Source organism: Physeter macrocephalus, chromosome 13 (genome assembly GCF_002837175.3).
Source record: "Physeter macrocephalus isolate SW-GA chromosome 13, ASM283717v5, whole genome shotgun sequence".
NCBI lineage: Eukaryota > Metazoa > Chordata > Mammalia > Artiodactyla > Physeteridae > Physeter > Physeter macrocephalus.
In genome coordinates, this window is record NC_041226.1 from 7,655,454 (window position 1) to 7,677,000 (window position 21,547).

General features: G+C 45.1%; 1 long non-coding RNA gene across 5 annotated transcripts; it reads left to right on the top strand.

The window, feature by feature from the left end:
• Nucleotides 1–49: 49 nt before the first annotated feature.
• Nucleotides 50–21,244, top strand: LOC129392683 (uncharacterized). 5 transcript variants are annotated; one of them, XR_008619042.1, is made up of 7 exons: nucleotides 50–152; nucleotides 421–540; nucleotides 1,726–2,362; nucleotides 4,076–4,164; nucleotides 16,828–17,133; nucleotides 19,119–19,341; nucleotides 19,773–21,244. It is a non-coding gene; the product is annotated as an uncharacterized lncRNA (long non-coding RNA). The 5 variants fall into 5 exon arrangements; XR_008619040.1 differs by having other exon boundaries at nucleotides 19,119–21,244; XR_008619041.1 differs by having other exon boundaries at nucleotides 2,238–2,362; nucleotides 19,119–21,244.
• Nucleotides 21,245–21,547: the final 303 nt, after the last annotated feature.

The following is a 21,547-nucleotide window of genomic DNA, read 5'->3' on the forward strand; positions in this document are numbered from 1 at the left end:
GGTAGGAGGGTGGGGGAGGGGCGGGGCGGAGGAAGGAGGAAGTGCGGGGTAAGAGGAGGGGGAGGGCGCGGAGCCCTGCGGGCGGCCGGAGGACCGGCGGGCGGTGACTGCGACCACCGCTCTCGGGCAGCGGACGCGCTTTGGAAGACAAGGTCAGCACCGCGGAGCTTTCCTGAGACACACACCCCCCCCACCCCCCCAAAAAAGAAAAAAAACAAGAGCAACCCGCCCCGCTCTGGCCTGGGCAGCAGCGGCGGCGGGGGCAGCAGCACGCCGGCCGGTGGGCGCGGGGCGCGGGGGGCGCTCCCCGTGGCCGCGGCCGCTCAGTCCGGGATCTGGGCTCCGTCAGACTTCCGGGAGAGAGGAGGTTTTTCTTCTCCAAAATCCACCGGACTCCTTTGATGCGCTTTTGTTTTACAGTGGAAAACTACGATTAAAAAAACATAGCCATGAAAATAAGTGAGATTAAAACCTGCCGGCTTCACTTCCTGGAGGCTTTTTGTTGGGTCTTGAAACTAGAAGTCTTTGCGGGTCATCCTTGTAAGTGCCTTTTTAATCCGCTCACACTGATGCTTGTGCGTCTATACTGCGTTTAACATCCATTATTAGACGGGTGACGTTGTGACATTGTGTTCAGTTGATTTGATGATGATTTCTGCTTTGGTCGGTTGACGTTGCCTCACTTGATAACACGACATAAATGCATACACGTTGCAAAAAGAAACCCTGTCTTAAAATAGAGATGAAAATATTCCCTAAGGCGCTGCCAATACCAAAAGAGTAAAGTGTTATTTAGACCGTGGAAGTGTTAGAAACAACAGTAATTCATTGGCTGGTTCATAGTCCTTCTACGTAAGTTAACATTTTAAATAATAGGGATAAAAACCCTATTAGTTGTTCTAAACTTCCTGTTTTCGAACGTGTATCATTACATCATATGTAGCGAATTGCATTATCAGCTCTGTAAGAGAGAATTTCTGCTCTGAAACAGCAGTTTTAATGCTTACGTACCAATAAGTTCTTCTCAGGAAATCTCCAAATGCAGTCAATTAATATTAAACAGATGCAGGGACTTCCCTGGTGGTCCAGTAAAGACTACCCGCTTCCAATGCAGGGGGCCAGGGTTCGATCCCTGGTCAGGGAACTAAATCCCACGTGCCGCAACTAAGACCCGGCACAGCCAAATAAATAAATATTAAAAAATAAAATTAAATTTAAAAAATAAAGCAGATGCAGTAGGGGGTGCTTACTAAAACTGAAGGCCCTTCCCCCAGAGAATTTACTCCATTTTCCTTTAAAATGAGCCAGCGAATCATTAATTTTAAATTGGCCAATGCCAGTTGAAGATCACTGCAAAACCAGAATGAGGCATCCCAATAATGGTAAGTAAACAGAAAGGCCCAATTCAGTTTACAAAAATTTGGCCTTCAGGCTGTGTCTCATACACCTGCAGAAAGTCAAAGACGATGTGATGCACATGTTATCACATTAAACCAGCAGCAGTGATAGGGTGTACCTTCATGTAAACAGGATGCACAGACGGACGTTTCATGGAACTATAAATATACCAGTTACTCCGTGTAGCTTAAGTCCCTGGGAGGGAGCTCCAGACCAGAGGTTGTAGACTGGCGCTGCATGGGCCCGTCCTTGTTTTCCAGACCTGTTTGTTTGCCCTTTGAAGTGTGTTTTAAACTTTTGAATTCGTTATCTATATTTAAAAATCAGGCGACTTCCCTGGTGGTGCAGTGGTTAAGGATCCGCCTGCCAATGCAGGAGACACGGGTTCGAGCCCTGGTCCGGGAAGATCCCACATGCCGCGGAGCAACTAAGCCCGCGAGCCACAACTACTGAGCCCTCGCGCCACAACTACTGAAGCCCAGGCACCTAGAGCCTGTGGCTCTGCAACCAGAGAAGCTACCACAGTGAGAAGCCCCGGCACCGCAACGAAGAGTAGCCCCCGCTCACCGCAACTACAGAAAGCCCGCGCTCAGCAATGAAGACCCAACGCAGCCAAAAATAAATAAATTTTTAAAAATAAATTAAAAAAAAAAATCAGGATATTTCACAGGGAAAGCTGGACTTTTGGCTTCTTTGGCTGCGAGTTTTCTGCCCCAGACAAATCACTTCATCTGGTGTTTGGCCTTTTTTATAAGGATTATTAAAGTCATAGGTGGTTCAGACATTTTCTGTCTAGACCTAATGCATGTATAATTAAAACCTCAAATCTTGATTTCCAGAAATTCATCTTGACAGATTCAACCAATCAGAAACTGAGTCTGCGTACATTCCCTAAAGACAGGCGCTACGGAATGTCCGGATTCCCTCCATTCTGCATTTGCCCAAGATGCAGCAAGACATAGGGGTGCGTGTGGTCTCAGGAATTAAACAGACCTGGTTTGGATTCCCACTAGGTACTTGCTGTGCAGTGTTAGGCAAGTTATTTACTATCTTTGAGCTTGTTTCCTTAAAAATAGATATAATAAAACTACCCCTTTGAATTATTGAATATTAAGTAGTTACATGTGAAAGCATCTTAAACAGTCCCTGGTCCATAGGAACCACCCAAAATATTAATTTCTCATGCCCTTGGGATTTCAGTTACTAATGCGGATACTTGAGAGAGAATTCTTACTAGATCTTTTTTCTTGTCTACGAAATCCTACTTTAGTAGAATCCAAACTTTGGTGTGTGTAGGAGACTTAGCCGGATACTTGATTACAGTGCTAGTTTCTGGGTCCTTCTTCTAAGATATAGGAAGTCTCAAGTAGGGCCCTGGGGTTTGACATTTTAACATTTAATTCTGGGGCACGAGTCCTCAGCCCTCACTCTGACAGTCCCCGTTCTGGACTTGGCCCTGGTCATTCAAGGGAGTGAGGTGGAGACAGAGGAAGGCCTGAGCCGAGTCCCAGGCTGGTCCCGGCCAGCTTGCTGATCCCGAGGCTAGATTGGATGCCTCCCTGGATCCCTGTTGCCAGCTCCTGGATCCACAGGCATTTATTGAGCACCTTCTGGAAAGTGCCCTGAGCGGGCACCAGGCACGCGAGGGGAATGAAGCGGTTCCTGTCCTCGGGGAGCTCAGGGAACTGAATTCCAAGGTCAGGCCTGGCATTTGGATCCCTGTTTCTGCCTTTCTTACCGTCCAGCATTTAATACCGTCCCAAATGGCTGTATTCCCAAAGACACTCCTTGATCTCATCAGCGCCTCTCTCCCCCCATCCCCCGGCCCAGAACCATGCTTTCCCAGGCCACACTGCAGCGACTTCTGCATTATGCAAGGACGCTTAGCATAGCACTGCTTAGGTGCTCATTAGATATTTGTGGAATTTAATTTCCTTGGACAAATATGTCTTCTGAAACTTAGTTTATGTTCATTCACTCATCAAATACTTATAAGCCAGGAACTGTTCCAGAAGCTGGGGATAACTGCCATGAACAAAATGTAAAATCCCTGCCCACGTGGAACTTCTATTCCAGTTGGGGAAGAAAGGCCATATCAACAACCTACTTTGAATTCTTGTATATTGGGTTGTTATCTGTACCCGGACATTTGCTGCAATCTTGTTTGCTCTGACTGCTAATCTCAGTTACCTGCCAAATGGCCTTCTCTCCCAACCCTGGTCTACACAACCCTTACTCAGCGGTGATTCAATCTGAGGCCAAAGAGCAAACCGGTTATCTTTTTACATCTTGAATCAGTGTCTGCATATCTCCTCTAGGCTTTAACCAAGATCAGCCATTCATTTCCAAATGCCAGAAGCTTCCACAATAAATGCAACTTGTATATTCTCTTACAGAATATTAGGGAGAAGACTTGATAGGAGCCAAGAGACTCTGCGTCCCATTGTTTGGTCCTGTTATAATATTGCTTTTCTTTTTAAGCTTCTTAGCTATTATTCCAAATATAAAAGTAACTCTGACTACTTTGCATTCATATTCTGTAGCTTAATTTGAGTAGACGTCTAATAATTTATCAGTAAGAGATAATCTTACCTTTAGATACGTGATTTTGTGGGGTACGTTTTGCTGCATTCTTACTGAGCGCTTTGTATTTTTCTGGGTCTGATACTTGTTATAGAGAAATACAAGTCCAATTGTGCCATAAAAATGAGAGAGGATTTCAGTATTCCAAGAATTCTACAAAGTGAGTTACACCTGAAAATTCAGGTAAAGAAGTATAATTTTAATTTCTTCTCTAAAGGGGTAACTTCTCGTGAAAATGCCCTCAAATGTATGATTTCTATCTCTTTGCATGTGTATATTTTATATCTGGCCTCAAACTATGATCATCTTTGGCTCTCAATTGCATACATTCGATCATTTCCTGAGTCTATATGACTTCCTGTTGAGAAATATGAACTGGGTCAATGGAAAGTCTTTGGGAAACAAACTCAGACACCCAGGATTTCCCTTTGTCCTGTGAAATGCAAGATAAGCAATTTGATTTGGACATAATATCATTCTTTAGTCAGGCAACTGATGAATAAGCAGGTAGAATTAAAACATGCTGGACCATGGATGGTCACTCTAGCGATAGGGCCGGTTGCTGTGCTTCGCACGATTTCAGGCTGCTCCGTCAGAACTTCAGTTGAGAGTCTGTATACATGCACTATTGAAAGTGGCCATTAGGGACGTCCCTGGTGGTCCAGTGGTTAAGACTTGGCCTTCCAATGCAGGGGGTGCAGGTTCGATCCCTGGTTGGGGAGCTAAGATCCCACATACCTCGTGCCCAAAAAACCAAAACATAAAACAGAAGCCATATTGTAACAAATTCAATAAAGACTTAAAAAATGTTCCAAATCAAAAAAAAAAAAAAAAAAAATCTTAAAAGAAAGTGGGCATTAAGAGATGCAACTACCCATCAGAGCCGTTGGAGTTTTAAAGCCATGAGATCTGGCTACTCTGATAATCAGAATTCAGACTGTGTGTTAATATCAGGATATTAACACACAGTCGGACCAGAACCGGAAGTTTACTTAGAGAAACTGAAAGGAAAGAAATTATTTGCTCCATGCCTTTCTAGTCCTTTTTACCCCAACTGGGAGTGAGGGTTGAGAGGGAAGGTGGGATAAGGGTGAAAATTGGGAACCTGGGCCTCCGCGAGCCACAGTAATAATTGTGAGAAGTCCACTTTTGTTTTAATTGACGGGTCCCCTCGCTGAACTGACATTTAGTGATTGAAACATCTGGAATGCACACCATAACTTCGGTGTCTTTACTTTAGGCTAAAGGTGCAGACAGCAGAAGGTAGGGTACAAGGGGTCAGATGAAATTGGTAAAGGGAACAAAACAAATGCGAATTTCACAGGCAAAAAAGGTAGCTTCCCCAGCTCTAGGCTGTGCTGGGCTGCTCTAAAGCGCCGCATCTTTTATCAAGCCTAGGCCTTCATTCCCCTCAGTGACACTGTCAGGTGCTCTGCATCACCTTTTCAGTAAGATCTTAAACAAGCGCACTGGGGCCCCTGCACTTCCGTCTAGTAATTGGTGGTAGGATTTCTCCTGTAGTATAGATACGCATAGGTTTGTTCACTCTCCTGCTTTTATGATATTATTTTAGAAATTGAGCTGTCACAGGTTGTGTTTGAACACTTTTTGAATCAGCGCTTTAATTAAGGGATCAAAAAGCTTAAGCTCATGCTTTTTAATAACTGAAATCAGTGTCTATAATTTTTCATATCTAAAATCTATAGATGCTAATATCAGCCTAGCTTCTTTTACTTTCAACTCGTAAAGAAAGTTTTCCTTCTTCTTTTTAAAAAATTTATTTATTTAATTTGTTTATTTAGGGCTGCGTTGGGTCTCCGTTGCCGTGCGCGGGCTTCCTCTAGTTGCGGCGAGCGGGGGCTACTCTTCGTTGTGGTGCGCGGGCTTCTCATTGCGGTGGCTTCTCTTTTTGTGGAGCACAGGCTTTAGGCACGAGGGGTGAGTAGTTGTGGCTTGTGAGCTCTAGAGCGCAGGCTCAGCAGTTGTGGCGCACGGCCTTAGTTGCTCCTGTGGCATGTGGGATCGTCCCGGACCAGGGATCGAACCCGTGCCCCCTGCATTTGCAGGCGGATTCTTAACACTGCACCACCAGGCAAGTCCCTCTCCTTCTTCTTAAGTTCCCTTTTTTACATCCAGTAGGACCAGCTCTTGTGATTAGTGTCAGCAGAAAGCAATATACCACAGTGGGCAACATGAAATTGCCAAGTTGTCAAGAATTCTAGGGATTTTCTTTCTTCTCTAGTCATTGTCACAGCCAATGTCTTCTTGAAAGATGTATCTTCATTTCATTGCCATATTAAGTGGCTAAGAGTTTTCTGGTCAATTTGGTAAACTTTAGACTATCTTAGAATTTAATTAGCTCAATAAAGTGGCCAAAGGAACCTACAGATGACCACATGTACAAATATATTGAAATCAACGATACAGGCTGACTGGGGTAGGTGGGCCAGTCCTCCTGTTACTCTGGGGATGTGTGTGTGAGCTGTTTTGTTTTTGTTTTGGAGGGTGAGGGCTACTGGTGTGGGTAAATTTCCAAACTCCCCAAGAGAACATAATCAGAAAACACACAGCAGGCATGGAGAGGAGTCACACAGCTGGATGAAAAAGGAACTAGAAGGAGATTGGATTGTTAAAGGAACTAGAATTGTTTCACATGCAAAGCATGAAGCAGGGGCAAGAGAACTGGAAGAGCCAAGGTGGTTCCAACCAACTTCTACAATTATTTTATTGAATCGGAGAAAATATGAGCTTCAACCACAGCTGAACCTAAAAAGGGGAAACTTTTCGTTTAGCACCAATCTTTGCCATGCATTGATTAATAACATTATCTGGCGTAAGGGTAGCGTGGAAGAAGCTTGTTCAGTCACCCACTGTACCCCCTTCAGCCTCTACCACTTTGTCTCCAGTACAAGCATCTAGGTAAAGACAGAAAAAAGTGGCCATTTGGAAAGTCAGCTTTCACCCAAACATAAGAAATTATTTTTTAATTTTTTAAGTGTTTTATTTTATTAAAAAATTTTTTTAATTAATTAATTTTTTGGCTGCGTTGGGTCTTCATTGCTGTGTGTGGGCTTTCTCTAGTTGCGGCGAGCGGAGGCTACTCTTCATTGCGGTGCGCTGGCTTCTCATTGCGGTGGCTTCTCTTGTTGCGGAGCACAGGCTCTAGGCACGCGGGCTTCGGTAGTTGTGGCATGCGGGCTTCTCATTGCGGTGTCTTCTCTTGTTGCAGAGCATGGGCTCTAGGTGTGTGGGCTTCAGTAGTTGTGGCATGCAGGCCCAGTAGTTGTGGCCCGCGGGCTCTAGAGCTCAGGCTCAGTAGTTGTGGCGCACGGGCTAAGTTGCTCCGCGGCATGTGGGATCTTCCCAGACCAGGGATCGAATCCGTGTCCCCTGCATTGGCAGGTGGATTCTTAACCACTGCGCCACCAGGGAAGTCCCAAGAAAAATTTTTAAATGTCAAGTGGGCTTAGACGTTGGTCTTGTCACTCGGGGGCATTTTTCTCTCAGTTGGGATGGGGGTGGGACAGCCATGAGGGCCCTGACCTGCTCCATGAAATCCACTTCAAAAGCTGGAGCTATCTTTCAAAGAGACTTTTCTAGCTTCCTGATAACCCAACTATAGATTTATCATGAGATAAGTTTTCTACAAACTTTTCTGAATAGTTTTATTTTCACTTCGTTGGCTTGGGAGCAGTGAGTAGACACTAAATGATTTCCCCCCTTCATCTACACGTCGACCATTTAAAAACACAGAGTAAGAGACTTCCAAAATGAATAAATATCTCCTGCTGTTTAAATAGCCAACCTTCAAACTGATTCAGGAACCACCCAGGCAGGCACTCTGAGTCCCTGTGTGATTCCGGACGTGTCACTGACCTCTCTTCAGGCTGAAGTGAAGTTAATGTTTTTCCCTCCCATCAACTCACAGCGGTGCTTTGGGGATAGAAAAATGGATGTGGCAAAGTCCGGTGCAGATTTTTAAATGCCACTGGCAAAACCAGGTAAAAAGCACTTGTCTTTTGTGAAATGCAGCTGCCGTGTAAGAGACCCACGGCACACTGTCTTCCTGGCTCAGGAACACACAGATCCGTCTTTCTAGAATTCAAAACTGAAGGTGGAATGACACGGTGGAAGGTTTTTTTTGTTGTTTTTTTTCCTTTAATTTATTTATTTATTTATTTTTGGCTGCATTGCAGTGGCTACCGGAGGTGGATGGAAAAGTTTAAAGGGCGTTTGGGTTTCTGTTTGGTTGGTTGTTTTTTTGTCCTCGCCAGTATAGCCAGATAGTTTGGGAGACATGATTTAGAAAGCACCAATGCCTTTCTCCAGATTAAGGTTCTCTTCGATTCCCATGGAAACTTTGGAGAAACAGACATTTAATTTGCTTATTATTCTTTCATTAATCTATCCAGCAAACTTCATGGAGCACCTACGATGTACAAAGGTACTGCGTTTAGTGTTGGAGATACAGCATAGAGGAGACCAGAACCCTGAGTTCAGGAGCCTCCAGCCTGTTCTCCAGGTTCTGCAGGTGTGGTTTCAGGCAAATTTGCCTAACTGGACCATCCATTCTGACATCAGAATCAGAGACAAGTGATTTCTTTACCTCGTCAATAACCAGTTCTCACCAACAATGCTGTCTAGATATAAGAGATTCCTGTGACCTATTTTCAAAGACTTCATTTGAAAGTATACTTGGAAAACAAAACAACAGACTTTTTAATTCTAAAATGAGGTGGTGTTACTTGGCACCCGTATATGTTTGGGTATTTACAACAGCAGAGCAGGAAAGGGGAGGTTGAGGGGAGGCTTGCTGGGGCCCCTTCAGTTCATCACCTTAGAATCGTAATCCCTCTTTGCACTGAGAGGCTTAGGAGGCCGTCACCCACGAGAGGCCAAGGAAGCAAATCCAGCTGTAATGGCTTCACACAGTGTAATCAGACAGACTGGTTTTTTCAGAGGAGAAAAAGCCTTCCAGATAATGAGACTGGACAGAGCCTGGATGTGGAAGTAAACGTCCAGTCTTGAAATGACCCCTCTGATACCTGCCTTGGGCTCTGGCCAGTCAGTCACCTTACATCTTTGGGCTGCAGTGTCCTCACTTGTAAAGCGAGGGCACTGTGCTGGGTGACACCTGACTGCCCTTCCCATTCTAACCTCCTATGATCTGTGATAAAGGTGAAACTGTGCAGTGTGTTTTGTGATTTTAATTCATTGATTAGGCATTTCATCAATGGCCAAAGTTGCTTCAATGCTGAGATTAGCATAATTATGGTGAGGCTTCAGGGTTAATAATTAACTAAAATAACTGAGCCATTTCACACCTCTACCAGTGCTCTCCTTTCCAACTCTCAACAAAAGAACAAATAAACAGCAAACAGCAATGAATTAATTCACAAGCAAAGATTATTTCTGGCAATTAGAAAAGTTGGACACTTCTCTGTTTATACATACCCCTTATATGCATAAATAGGCGTATACATTTTTTAAAAATAAATTTATTTATTTTATTTATTTTTATTTTTGGCTGCATTGTGTCTTTGTTGCTGTGCACAGGCTTTCTCCTGTCGCGGCGAGCGGGGGCTACTCTTGGTTGTGGTGCGTGGGCTTCTCGTTGCAGTGGCTTCTCTTATTGCGGAGCACGGGCTCTAGGCGCGCAGGCTTCAGTAGTTGTGGCACGTGGGCTCAGTAGTTGCGGCTCGCGGGCTCTAGAGCGCAGGCTCAGCAGTTGTGGCGCACGGGCTTAGTTGCTCTGTGGCATGTGGGATCCCCCCGGACCGGGGCATGAACCCGTGTCCCCTGCATTGGCAGGCGGACTCCCAACCACTGCGCCACCAAGGAAGCCCGGTATATACATTTTAAGTGTGTATGCATATGCTACCATTTGTCATTAAATGTGCATATTCCCGAATAATAAAATTATATAACTAATATTCATTGAGCACATACCATAGGCTGAGCACTGTTGAAGACTTTATTTACATTTTTTATTTATTTTGGCTGCGCCGTGCTGCTTGCGGGATCTTAGTTCTCTGACCAGGTATTGAACCCGTGCCCTGGCAGTGAAAGCGCCAGGCCTTAACTGCTGGACTGCCAGGGAATTCCCAATTTACCTTGTCAATAACTTCTTTTCATTAGTTTCTTCTGTTTTCAGCCTTAGCACCCACAATTGATTTCTCAAAATATGGAAGTTTGTGGAGTTTATTGCAAACCTCTTGTCTGGCAGGCATAACTGTTAGGGTGTAAAGAAACGATATTTCATAAAAAGGACTCCAATTTGTCTGAACTTTGGGGCAAAGCCTCGCTGGAAAGGCATGCATTTGATCACGCTTATGTCTGGGGGTGGGGATTCTGCCTCGAAATGACTCTCTTTTGGAGAGAGAGGGAAAATCTTGGAGTTTATGGAGAGTGGAAAACATTTTCATCCCTAGTGAGATCAGAAAAAAAAAATCTCAGCGAGGCTCAAGGAAACTTGTCCTGGCAATGAAGGTTATATTTGATAAGTTACTATGATATTTGAATCACAGCTTCTGGAAACAGGTTATAAAATAAATTTTCACAGAACTGAGACAGTTCTGGTGCGGGTCTTTCTGTCCGGCCTATACACGGTCCATAGTAGTACTGAAACTTCACGGGATCACGAATTTCTATACTATCTGCCCATGCAGCGTTCCCAAAGCAGTGATGAAACATTCAGTAGCATAAGGGATGTGTTTCATATTATGATGATTATAATTCTACATGTTTTCCCAAAATGTACAAATATGAAATGTGCTATGTTCTACTCATATGCTTGCATATGGAAAACAGAAATAAAAATTGTTTACTTTGGCTACAACAAATGTCATTCTCTTGCTTAGTGGCTTTTGATATCCTTCAGCCAAATCAAACATGCAGCTTCTCAAGATACCAGAATCTGTATTTAATACAATAATGAATTTCTCACTCCTAGCCTCCCTCTCCTCCTCTCTCTCTTTTTGAATGACTCCGTTGTTAAATAAGAAATGGATAATGTCAACTTTCCCAGTAGCACCACTAGTATTCGTTGCTCTTTTCGTAAGTAATTTAGGAAAGCAACTGAAGCATAAAGAAGCTAAATTGTTTATTACAGTATTTTCCTCTCCTGGATATCATGATAATCTTCACTATTAATGCCTTCCTTACAAGGGTAAGGTTAGGAAATTGAAGTCAGTGGGTTCAATTATACAATTATGAAATGTTTTCAGGTGAATAGTTGATTTTATCATCAAACCAAAATAGTGCCTCATTTCTTGAATGCATTATCTAAATATTTATCTAATATGTGTTGATGTATTCTTAATTGTTGTAATACCTTCTTTAAATGATTCGCTTTGAGAGTCATACGCAGTTTGATTCAGTTCTCCTAAGTCAAGTGCAAGCTCACCCATCACGAATTCAGTGACTGCTGTGGTGTGGGCAAGATGGCCAGGCTCGGTGCCCCCAGTAATGAAAACCAGTGGTCAGAACCCCACCTTGCCAGAGCTGGTAATCTGGGCAGTTTACAGGTTAACTCAAAGCCTACGGTTAGTAGAGACGTGTCCGACGTGGATGTTGTCTGGGGGTTTGTGCATCGGGCATGCGGAGTAAGTTGGAAGAAACACTGGTTCTAATATGCTTCTCTTCAGCCAAACGTGAAAGGGTTTAGGCAGAGATCATTAAGCAAATGAATAACCAAAAAAAGCATAGGAGACTCCTTGCCTGGTTCAGTTATCACCTCTGTAGGGCGTTCCACATAAAATCTGCACAGGGAACCCTGATTTCTCACCTGCTTACCCAGGGAACATCTTGATGCAAGGAGTATGGAAATACCTGAAGTTTTTCAGCTGAAACCTGAAGTCATCGTCATTAAATGAGCCTCAGCTCTTCCCGTGTTTTCTGGAATTAGGGACACTAATGTCATCCTCTTGATTCCCGTGGAATTTTTGTGGACCCTGTCCATTTCAACTGCCACACTCTGACCCAGCCTCCCGACTCCAGCTGCCCTGGAAACCAGCAGCACACCCTGCCCACATCGCTGTTTTTAACCCTGCCCATCTCCTGCTTCAGAACGTACGGTGGCTTCTGCTTGCTTCAGCAACTGTGCCCTCCCTATGACCCCTTGCTGTCTCCAACTGCTGAGCGCCTCTTCTGTTCCTGAGCTAATCTATTTATTATCTCCCTCTGTGCTTGGCTTATCAGTCCTGAGCCCAGGCCTTACCATTTGCTAGTTTCCTTCCAAATTTGCATTTCCTTCCCCTCCCACCTCCCCCGTCTCCTTAAGGCGTGCCCACTGTTCCTTTTGCATTTAAGACTATGTTGCTTTGTATCTTCTCCTCTTGGGGGCATATCTGTGATGGGGGCATAAGGTTTTTATTTTTTTAATTTTTACGGAGGTGTAATTGATTTACAATCTTCTGTTCATTTTAGGGGTACAGCGATGTGAATCTGTTATACAAATCCATATACCCACTCTTTTTTAGATTCTTTTCCCTTATAGGCCATTACAGAGTATTGAGTAGGGTTCCCTGTGCTATACAGTAGGTCCTTAGTAGTTATCTATTTTATATATAGTAGTGTGTATGTGTCAATCCCAATCTCCCGGTTTATGGGCACAAGGTCTTGAGTGGCCCCTCCCCCTCCCCCTCGAAGAGTAGGTACCCCGTGAGTGGATGAAGGCATGCGTGACTGAATGTTGGGATGGTAGAGGCTGCTCCAGTGCTAAAGTGGCATTGCTTTTCAGTATAGAAAAAGCTAGGAATATTTTTCCAGCACACAATAAAGAAAATGCGACATTGAAGCAAATGAATATATCTTAATATGATGGAGAGTGCAGTAGGATTTACTTTTTAAATGATGTTTAGAAATAGAAGAAGCTGAAAAGACAGTGGAGAAATGAATGCGACAGATATCTCCCAACAGACAAGGAAGGGGATATAAATTTGTGATGGGAGACACCATACTGCCGCCTTCACACACCCACATACTGTGTGACTTTTGAGTAGGCTTAGAAAAGTCAAATTCCATGGCCCCAAAATAGCAGGCACGACTAACTGATGAATAGGTTAGTCCAAAAGACAGCTTCCAAATGCACACCGGCCCTACCCCCAATTAAAGTAACTTCTAGAAATAAATTCTTCTTCAAATTGAATTATCTGTGCAAAGGATTCGTTATCAATAAACTACATCAGGGTTTGGCAAACTATCCATGGGCCAAATCCAGCCCACCTCCAGTTTTGGTAACTAAAATTTTCTTGGAACACAGCCCACCCCTTCATTTTTGTATTGTCCGCGGCTGCATCCCACTATAAGGACCCAGTTAAGTAGTTGTGACAGAGACCCTGTGACCCACAAAATAAAAAATGGCCCTTCAGGGGAAAAGTTTGCCAGTGCTTGACCTACATGATCAAAGGATATAGTAATTTGGTCAGATGTGCCATTAACTTGCTTTCTCCAGTGGGAGTGTAATATGGTTGGATATATTATTTTCTGAAATAAGTGAGGGATTCAGGCCTCCTATCCTTCCCACCAGGGGCAGACCTGGGGCCTGGAATCTGGTTGGCTGGCTAAGGGAGCAGTAACCTCTGGTTACCAAGTAGAGTAACCAACTTGTCCTGGTTTTCTGGGGACTGTCATGGTTTTAAAACTGAGTCCCATGTTCTGGGCAAACCAGGACAGTTGACCACCCTGACATGTAGTGAATAGCTTATGGGGTCTGGGGCAGACTGACTTGGGTTCAAATCCCATTTTTGTGACTTCACACTGTGCAGCCTTAAGTTACTTCATCAATTACCCTATCTGTGAATTGGGATTGATTCTATTTCGAGGAGATATTGTAAGGATTAAAGGAAATTATGCACAGAAAGAGCCTAGCACAGAATAGGCACTTACTAAATATTCATTCCCTTCCTACACTTTAGACCATTATAAGCTAATTTTCTTATCCAATCTTTAGTCAAAATTCCTTTTTTCATAAAATAACCAAAAGGGAAACTTTAAAATACCATTCTTTTTAAACAAAAAAAAATTTATTTAATTGGTTGCTCCGGGTCTTAGTTGCAGCACGTGGGCTCCTTAGTTGTGGCATGTGAACTCTTACTTGCAGTATGCATGTGGGATCTAGTTCCCTGACCAGGGATCGAACCCCAGCCCCCTGCATCGGGAGCGCAGAGTGTTATCCTCTGTGCCACCAGGGAAGTCCCTAAAATACTGTTCTTATCCCCTGTATTTTCTAATGATGTTATTTCTTTGCCCCTTACAAATAAATACCCAAATTAATAAATAACTTGTACTGCAGTGGGGGAAGTAGCCCATCCACGTAAAATTGCCTGATTTTCAACTTGATAACTGTTTTATGTTTTAAACATAATCACTTGGAGACAAGTGGTGGTTGAATTTTGTTTTGTCCAGTTAGGGATACATCCCAGGAAGGTCTGCTGTGCCCAGCTACTTCAAGTAGCTTGTGATAGGAGTTCCCTGGCGGTCCGGTGGTTAGGACTGGGTGCTCTCACCGCGGGGCCTGGGTTCAATCCCTGGTCCAGGAGCTAAGATCCCGCAGGCCTCTCGGCACAGCCAAAAAATAAAAAAAATTAAAAAAGTAGCTTGTGATGCCTCAGGTCCATGACCAGATCCAGAACTTCTGGGGAACAAGGTTCAGGGACTTTTTCTAATCTAGCATTTTGTGCCTCCAACAGAAAATTTTGACAGGAAGTTGACAGAGGCTGTGAATGCTACCTCACTCATGATTCATCTGACGGATCACTATGACCGAAGCGCTGAGTGGACGAACACGCTCATTAATTTTTTAAAGAGGCCAATTATACACAGACAGTGGTGTCCAAATCTGATAGCAAGCTACGTGCTGTCAGAAGTCCCCAGGACAAGATCAAAGGGACAAGACAGCATTCATCTCATCCCAACTCTCAGCATTTTGATTTAATAAGCCGTTGGTTAGCCAGTGTGCAGGATGGAATTAAATAATGTGTACTCCTGCAGTAGTTTATATTCCCAATTACACTTAAAATCCTAGCTGGTCCCCAACAAATGCAATTTCCGTTAGCCTGGAGCTATAGGACTTGGAGAAATCAAATTTTTTACTGAATGAATTGGTCAGATCAGTCCAAAACTATCAGCATTTTTATTTAATATCCAGTTTCTTAGCAAATGTACAGAATGGAATTAAATAAGGTGAACTTCTGTGGTAATGTACAATCTAAAAACTTCCAAATACCTACACAATCATAGCTGATTTCCAACAAATTCAATTTACTTGAGGCTGTGGCCATGTGATTTTAATGAATCAAAGTTTTTAACCAAATTAATTGGTCAACTTGGTCAAAGCTTATAAATTCAGTGAATATATAAGTCAGTCGACTGGCTGATGTGAATGGCTAATGCAGCAAAATGAGTCAAATTATTAGCTCAGAATACAGACTGCTTTAATTTTATTTGAACTATAAACATCTGCTTGCCTTTTTGATTAGGACAACACCAAAAAGCAGTGGTTTCCAAACTTAGCTGTACATTAGAATCACCTGGGGAGCTTTCAAAATTTCCAAAGCCCAGGCCACACCCTAGATCAGTTAAATCAGAATCCCTGTGGGTGAGACCCGGGCGTCAGTCCCTTTGTAATCTCCCCGGGTGATTGGGAACCACTGGCATCAAATTCAAATAATTAGGAATAAAGCCACTATAGTATGTTTCGCATTAAGGTGGAAGCCCAAATTGGAGGAGAAAAGAATGAGACTTTGTGATAACATAATAGTAATTATAATAAGCTAATAATTTATTATGTAATTTGTTACTGTTATGTAAAAAGTAATAGCTCACTATTTATTGAGTTCTAACCAAGTGCCAAGCATCGTGCCACATTTTACATGGATTATTTTATTAAATTCTCACACATAGCCGTGAAGCCTTACGAAGTCAATTATTGTGCCCATTTTACAAATGGGTAAATCAAAGCACCGGAGGTTAAATATTTGTCCAAGGACACGCACGTAGCAAGTGGTCAGGTGAGGACTGGTACAAAGCAGTGTGAGTCTAAAGCCTGTGCTTGAACTATTTCTGAAAATCAGTGACTTGAAACTCAGTGCTTTATAGGTCTTTGGACGTCATGCTCTTATTTCTTTGGGGCATTGTTTTTGTTTTCTTCTTCCACTTTTCTTTGTTTCTGGATGCAAAGGCCTCACCAAAGGGTGCACAGAAGCAATTTCTGATGCCCCTGGGAGAGAGGTAGGTCTGGGTTTATGCATATAATAGGCAGAGGAGTTAATATTCCACATTAAGAGCTCCTTCTCTCTCAGGGGAGATTCTGGCAGACTAAAGCTCTCTCAGGCAGCAGAAAGGAACCCTGAAACAAAACGCCCACCTGAGGGGAACAGACATATTTGCTACAGCATGTTTCAAATTTAATTGAAAAAGGGTAAGAATATAATGGGGCTTCCCATTCACTGCAAATCTGGTTATTTCACAAAATCTTCAGCGTTGACCTGTCAACCTGTATGGGTTTGTTTTAAACGTTTTTTGGTTTTTGGTTTTTGTTTTTTTGAGTTAGTCCTCCTAAGTAACATGTATTCAGTACCAGCTGAAATCTTAACATTTTTGGTTGCACAATGAAAAACAAAATAAAAAGAAGATGAAAATACGATATAATGTCACGGTCATTTGCAGCCGTTTCCTGTGACAGTTATGGTGCTGTACACTCATTTCTGAATAGTGTCTTGTCTCTCCTTTGCTGAGAAAGAAGCTAAAACTGCCCCGAGAAGCTCCCCCAGGACCGAGGCCGACCGTCAGAGCGGAATCTGGGCCACTCTCAGCAGCTGTGTGTTTTATTTTTATTTTTTTCAGCGCACTTACCTCGGGAGAGCAGGTTTTCTCCATCCGAAGACTCCCTGACCCCAGCACCTCCGGCCCCCAGGTGGGGCTCTGGCTGCAGCCTCCAGGCCACTGCCCGGGTGGGACGGGGCCTGCGACACCAGCCAGGCTCCAGCCACCCTGCTAGGACCCCTGGGCCTGGGAAGGGGCCGGAAGTCCCCTCCAGCACCAGGCAGGGGCTGGGGGGAAGCGACCCCCTGTCCCCGTGGAAGGCTGGGTCCCAGCAGCCCCCTGCTACCAGCTGCGCCCCCATCAAACGTGCGCCCACCTTCGAGAAGGGTGAGTGCCCTGGCCACCAACGACGCTCTGCTCCCCCGATATCACCTCCCACTGGCCTTTGGGGAGAACTGCGCGGGGCTGGGGGCCACCAGGACCCCTTCCCCGTTCTGAGTGTGGGCAGAGCAAGGGGTCCGTTTTAATTTCCTTTTAGGCTTCCTTCTTTCAAGACGAACTTGCAGGACTTCCCTGGCGGTCCAGTGGTTAGGACTGCGCGCTTTCACTGCCCGTGGGCCCGGGGTTCAGTGCCTGGTACGGGAACTAAGATCCCCGAAAGCCACGGCGGGGCGGAAAAAAAAAAAAAAAAAAAGGATAAAGGCGAACTTGCCATGGTGCTTTCTAAATAAGACCTATGTTTGCAAGTTCACGAGTGTGGCCAGAGGAGAATGTGAGTCTTGTAACTAGCAGGAAACTCAGGAGAAAAATATTTTAAGGCGATGATGTCAAAAGACTGAACAAATCCGAGGGGAAGGCCAGGCGCCGAGATCCCGGAGGGCCTGGACTGGCTTCCCGGCCCCGGGACTCAGCCCTGCTCATCGGGGCCGTCCCCTCCCACCTCGCGCGGAGGAGGGGATCAGGGGTGCGGGCCGCCGCCGCCGCGGAGAGCAGTAGCAAACGTTGCACGGGCACGCGGTCGTTGTTCGTCCCTCGCCCCGGGCGCACCAGCGAGGCGGTAGAGGGCACCCTCTGCGCCGGCCGCGGGGCCTCAGTGGGCGCGGGCTCTGCTCGGCGGCGGCGGCGGGCGCGGGGAGGCCGGGCCCGCGAGGCGGCGGCTGGCGCGCTTCCCGGCGGCTCCCGGCCGCGGCTGGCCGTGCTATTTGCATCCTCCACATCCTGAGAGCCGAGACCAGGCCTCTCCCTGGAGCGACTGGGAAAACGCGAGGCCCGGCAGGGCCTTCCCGGATCGGGGAGAGGCCGGGAAGTTGGGAAAGAGCGGCTTGCAGGGTCCCGAGGAGCTGGGGCTGCCCGGGGTCGGGGGGGGCCTGAGCCTCAGGGCCCCGGAAGGAGGGCGAGCAGGCGGGCAACTAACCGAGCTGGAAAATGAGCGAACTTTTTTGCTACATCTCCTGGAAAGAGACCTTTCCAGACGGCCCCCCGTGTCTCCCACCTCCATCACTCAGCCTTTACCACATTACCCTGAGCAGCATTTTTAAGAAATAAATTCATTTATTTTGTTTATTTATTTTATTTTTGGCTGCATTGGGTGCGCGGGCTTCTCACTGCGGTGGCTTCTCTTGTTGCAGAGCTCGGGCTCTAGGAGCACGAGCTCAGTAGTTGTGGCTCGCGGGCTCTAGAGCGCAGGCTCGGCAGTTATGGCGCACAGGCTTAGTTGCTCTGCGGCATGTGGGATCTTCCCGGCTCTCCCTGGAGCGACTGGGAAAACGCGAGGCCCGGCAGGGCCTTCCCGGATCGGGGAGAGGCCGGGAAGTTGGGAAAGAGCGGCTTGCAGGGTCCCGAGGAGCTGGGGCTGCCCGGGGTCGGGGGGGGCCTGAGCCTCAGGGCCCCGGAAGGAGGGCGAGCAGGCGGGCAACTAACCGAGCTGGAAAATGAGCGAACTTTTTTGCTACATCTCCTGGAAAGAGACCTTTCCAGACGGCCCCCCGTGTCTCCCACCTCCATCACTCAGCCTTTACCACATTACCCTGAGCAGCATTTTTAAGAAATAAATTCATTTATTTTGTTTATTTATTTTATTTTTGGCTGCATTGGGTGCGCGGGCTTCTCACTGCGGTGGCTTCTCTTGTTGCAGAGCTCGGGCTCTAGGAGCACGAGCTCAGTAGTTGTGGCTCGCGGGCTCTAGAGCGCAGGCTCGGCAGTTATGGCGCACAGGCTTAGTTGCTCTGCGGCATGTGGGATCTTCCCGGACCAGGGCTCGAACCCGTGTCCCCTGCACTGGCAAGTGGATTCTTAACCGCTCTGCCACCAGGGAAGCCCCGCAATGCTCCTTCTTCAGTGTCTGTTTACTTGTTCATGTTTGCCTCCTCCAGGAACATGTGGGCTCCTAGACACTCATCCGGGCAGCGCTGGGTCTGTTCTGTTGATCGCTGGGTCTCCAGTGCCAAGCAGGGTGCCTGGCTCCTTTGCAAGTGAATGAACGGACCCTGAAGGAGAAGCTGCCTCCTAATCAGTCAAGGAGCTGGATTTCTCAGCTTTCCATTCTTAGGCGGTGTTGACATCTACCTGTGGAGACAGACTGGATTTATCTGGGGGGTAAGGAAATTCATTCTCCCCGGCTTTATATATTTTCCAACCCACAGTGTCGGAGCGGCTAAATATTAGTGGTCTTTAGTTTCTTTATGTGATGTATACCACTTGTCATTGTTTAATGTAATCTTATGTCATTTAAAGGTTAAATTATAGGGTGACTAGAAAGCGACAATAATATAATCTTAAGCACAATCATTTAGAGGAAGATTTCCCCCTAAAACTTGGTTAAAATAAATTTGAGAAAGACGCAGTTCAATTCATTCAACAAATTTGACTTTGTGACAGATCCAACGTAGTCTGTTGTATTTAATAAGAATTCAGCCCGTAAAGGGAGATTTAATGACATTAATGAGATTAGCTTTATGTATTAATGGAACTGAAGGAGTCAACTCTAAAAGCAAATGTTCTCTAAACCTAAATATTTTATACTCAAGAAAATCCGCTGGGGACTTCCCTGGTGGCGCAGTGGTTAAGAATCCGCCTGCCAATGCAGGGGACAGGGCTTTGACCCCTGGTCTGGGAAGATCCCACATGCCGCGGAGCAACTAAGCCGGTGAGCCACAACTACTGGGCCCCTGCGCCACAACTGCTGAAGCCCGCATGCCTAGAGCCCGTGCTCCACAACAGGAGAAGCCACCGCAACGAGAAGTCTGCGCACCACAACGAAGAGTAGCCCCCGCTCGCCGCAACTAGAAAAAGCCCGCACGCAGTAACGAAGACCCAACGCAGCCAAAAGCAAACAAATAAATAATTAATTTTAAAAAAAATTGAAAGACTTCTTTGTACTGGGTGAAAACTTAGATTTCAAACCTAATTTTGATCAGCTTTATCACTAATACATTTTGCTAGTTTATTCCTTAAAAATCTTTCTCAGAGTCTCTCCTCTTAACTCTCTGAAGTGATACCAGATGGGTTTTATGTTTTTAGCTAAAATTGGATCCTGGGAAAGAATCTAGAGTAGATGATAGGAAGATGACTGTCACCTGACAATTTCCATTACCTACCTAACTGCCTTCCTCCCTGGAATTAAAGAGACCAGAAACTTTATGGAGACCCACATTCCCAAACCCTTGGGAGGAAGAATAACAGTTTTAGGAATTCGTGTTTCCGAAAATTAGTAATAGCTACTCCTTGTAAGTCTATTGCAGTGAAATCACAACCAGCTGCCTATCTCTAGAAAAAAAGGTTCCAGATTTCCTTTCCCTGGAATGTGGCTCCAGAGAGGCTGTTCCATTTCAAAGGAGGTGCTTTGATTGGGTGCACAGTAGGTCCCTCAATAAGGCAATGTCAACCGTTGTAAACAAAGTTCCCTAGAACAGGTCCTCCATACCCAGTTACCTGGGAGCTCCTGCTCAAGCTTTGGGTCAGTTACCCTGCCATCCATGCTAGCTGCCATCCTTGGCCCAAGTGTTGTCCACTAACTTGCCAAAGCGTGACTGGAACATCATCAAACTCCCAAACAGTATCCCAGGCTCCTGGGTAAGTCCACTTATTTATCATATGCTTTACTCTTGGTCTACAGATTTATTTATTTATTTATTTATTTATTTATTTATGTATTTTTGTGGTATGCGGGCCTCTCACTGTTGTGGCCTCTCCCGTTGCGCGGAGCACAGGCTCCGGACGCGCAGGCTCAGTGGCCGTGGCTCACGGGCCCAGCCGCTCCGCGGCATGTGGGATCTTCCCGGACCGGGGCACGAACCCCCATCCCCTGCATCGACAGGCGGACTCTCAACCACTGCGCCACCAGGGAAGCCCTACAGATTTAAATAAAAAGAAGTAAAGCATGTATTAAACTCTGACATCAGCATTTATTAATTTTTTGGGTCTTCCTTTCATCCTATTTGATGGTGGAGACATGAAAGCTAGTAAAGATATATTTTGAGGTTAACTTCTGTTTGCACGAGCAGTTTCTTAATAATTTTCCCATTTAAAAAGAGAGATTTATAATAAAACAAAACAAATGTTTCTATGATTTTTTAAGTGAGGTTTTAAACATTACTATTATTATTAATAATAGCCTACTAAGACTCCTTGGTCTTAAAGGTGAGAAGTTAGATTTGGCCTAAAAATGAAGACATAGCAAAAAACAATAATAATAAAACTGCATCTCTGTTGTTGTTTTTTTCAAGTCAGTTTGATTCTTAACTATGATTCTTTAAAAACCCTCAAGACCTTAACATTTTAAGAAAACTTCAAGTATTATATT